Raw genomic sequence first — 3,606 nt, forward strand, 5'->3', positions numbered from 1 at the left:
CAGAGACTTAAAATGTTGATGTCAAAACTGCAGTTTTTGGCCCTAAATAAAACACTTAGGCCTATTTAATAATGTGATAATAACATTTGGTCCTAAAAGTCTTACAACTATGTATACTGAATGAAAACTTAGGGCTCGTTGTAATAAAGATGTGAAATGTCGCAACTTCGGTTCCAATTGTTACTTTTAAATTGTCCTATAGTTCATGCTCTATAGCTTCTATGAAGTGTAGTTTGTTGTTCCATCCATTTATCCATTCTGCAAACTGCTTATCCACAGGGTATTGCACTTATTTGCACTATTGCAAAGATTTTCAGATTTTTTTAAACAAGTTGTCTTACCCATGAGATTACTAAAAGATTAAGACGTGTACAATGCTGAGCCAAATTTTCATACCAGTAACAATTTGGACATTGCACCGTAGGTTGTAACACATGCTGGGGTAAGTTGTAACAATTAGACAAAAGAAGCAAAAACAGCAGCCACACCATGCAATATGCTTCAAAAAAAGTTTTATTGAAAAATCCAAAAGAACAATACAAAACAATGTCTCTCTTTCTGTGACCATTATAACTCAAATCCACTTAGGCTACTGTTTGACTCAGGAGTGTGTGCATGTGTGTGTAATTTAGTCTACTAGAACAAACTTCCTTAATGTCATTTATGCTTAATAAACACTCGACTCCAGTGAGCCTGTGTAAAGAAAATGTAGGTCTAACAAAGTTTTAACAATGTTTTCAAAAGTTCTGTTTTTTCTAAAAACCTTATATCTCTGGTATAAGGTGACGCTGTGTTCAAGTTTCTCAGGTTCCTTCAGGACATGCTGTCGATGAACCCTACCACATTTTGTGTCCATATTTAAGTGTATAAGTATAAAAGTGTTGTATATAAGTATAAAATATGACAAAATGGCAGACATGCAAAATTGGTATAGACGGATTCAGCATGACTCCGCAAACACCAAGCTCATAATTCTGAGCAAAAAATAGACTTTTTGGATCTCATGACCCGTATGTTCCTAAATTCCACATGTACCCTCAAAACGTGATGATTCGAAAGATCGAAAGATTTGAAAGTTTGACCGAAATATAGCATCCAATTTGATTTTGGGTGAACATTGTTAACTTCACATCATCATCTTTTGAACAAAAAGGAATATCAAAATTCCGTTCAGTAATTTCTGTGCACTCGGTCCAGTGATCATCTCTGAGGCAATTTTGGTAGGAGGAGTAGCTAAAAAATGGGATACAGTACATTTCATAATGGAGACTACTGTAATGGCCCCTGCTTGGCCCCTAAAAACTGGACATGAATGCCCTCTCAAGTCGTATTTACCACTGGGCAACTCTGCAATAATTTTGATACCCGAGTTCCCGAGTTGGGCGGGCCTTAGACTTTAAACATGGCGAAGTGGAGATCGATGTTCCATAATTACGAGATTTCAACAGCTCCGAATGGAACATGTTATCTCGAGACTCGAGACTGAATGCAGCAAATTATTTTTTAGAAGAGAGAAGTAGGAAATTTCCGATAACACGTGAAGGCAGCAATAGGTGCGTTAACGGCATGTCGTAATTATGAGATTCCAACTTGTAAAAAGCGTCCACGTCCTCGTAGAACTTTTCTGAGAGCTTGCCACAGAAACGCATGAACAGCTATGAGTACAACGCCACGTTTTGTCTTCTCAAAATAATGATATGGGGTGAACGCAGCATTATTTGCGGCCTGGTTTCACAGACATGGCTTAGACTTAAGTTAAATTAGGACATTTAAAGACATGTATACTTTTGTAAACTTGCCTTAAAAATAAACATTACTGGTGAGCATGCTGACACAAAGCAATAGCACTGACATATTTTAAGATGCACTGATCAGGCATAACATTATGACAGGTGAAGTGAATAACACTTATTTTCTCTTCATCATGGCACCTATTAGTGGGTAGGATATATTAGGCAGCAAGTGAACATTTTGTCCTCAAAGTTGATGTGTTAGAAGCAGGAAAAATGAGCAAGCGTGAGGATTTGAGCGAGTTTGACAAGGCCAAATTGTGATGGCTAGATGACTGACTGGGTCAGAGCATCTCCAAAACTGCAGCTCTTGTGGGGTGTTCCCTGTCTGCAGTGGTCAGTATCTATCAAAAGTGGTCCAAGGAAGGAACAGCGGTGAACCGGCGACAGGGTCATGGGCGGCCAAGGTTCATTGATGCACGTGGGGAGCGAAGGCTGGCCCATGTGGTCCGATCAAACAGACGAGCTACTGTAGCTCAAATTGCTCAAGTTAATGCTGGTTCTGATAGAAAAGTGTCAGAATACACAGTGCATCGCAGTTTGTTGCATATGGGGCTGCATAGCCACAGTCAGGGTGCCCATGTTGACCCCTGTCCACCGCCGACTGCACCAACTGTGGGCACGTGATCATCAGAACTGGACCATGGAGCAATAGAAGAAGATCTGAGCCTGGTCTGATGAATCACACTTTCTTTTAAATCACGTGGATGGCTGGGTGTGTGTGCTTCGCTTATATCCATCCATTACTTTGACACGTACCACCTACCTAAGCATTGTTGCAGACCATGTACATCCTTTCATGGAAACGGTATTCCCTGGTGGCTGTGGCCTCTTTCAGCAGGATAACGCGCCCTGCCACAAAGCAAAAATGGTACAGGAATGGTTTGACGTGTTGACTTGACCTCCAAATCCAATCGAGCATCTGTGGGATATGCTGAACAAACAAGTCTGATCCATGGAGACCCCACCTCACAACTTACAGGACTTAAAGGATCTGCTGCTAACATCTTGGTGCCAATACAGCACACCTTCAGGGGTCTAGTGGAGTCCATGCCTTGATGGGTTAGGACTGTTTTGGCAGCAAAATGGGGACCAACACAGTATTAGGTCATAATGTTATGCCTGATCGGTGTATGTCAGTGCAAGTTACTTTCAGTTAAAACAGCTCAAACATGCATTTCAGTGTGGGAGTAGGCACTTTAGTATTTAGTTAGTTCAGACTAAACAGCACGATTTGTTGCAGTGGCCAGGAAAGCATTTAAATGCTATGTGACTAAATAGCTAATTTTGTTAAGATACAGTCTTCAGTGTATCTTGTTATTAAGGATGTTTTTTTTCTTCTATAATTAGATTCATGAAAATGCACCCAACATCTGCTGTGGTTAATATTTTTACATTTTCATTATAATTTCTCAGGGTTCTTTTGTTACAGTTGGTGTATAGTTCCAGAAATACCAAATAATAGCATTTATTTTTGTCTATCTATAGATTTACTGAACAGATGTAAATGTTAACTTTCAGATATACTGGTATTATGGGACTGAAATGGAATAATGTGGAATAATGTGGTAAAAACAAAGTACAGCTGTCAGATCAATTGAAGTTCAATTTAAGACAAGACCACATATACAGACTGTAGAGATAATTCAACAACAGCACTCTCAGGCAAAGACATGAAATGAGGCTTGACAAGATAATGTTCAGTTAAAACAAAAACATGCAAAATTATAGGGGGAAACCTATGAAACCATTTTTGGTAGAGTTAAAAATCAGTGTTTTTGTCTTCAACAATAAAATGTCAACAATAGATTGTTTT

Source organism: Gobio gobio (genome assembly GCF_949357685.1).
Source record: "Gobio gobio genome assembly, chromosome: 3".
Taxonomy (NCBI): Eukaryota; Metazoa; Chordata; class Actinopteri; order Cypriniformes; family Gobionidae; genus Gobio; species Gobio gobio.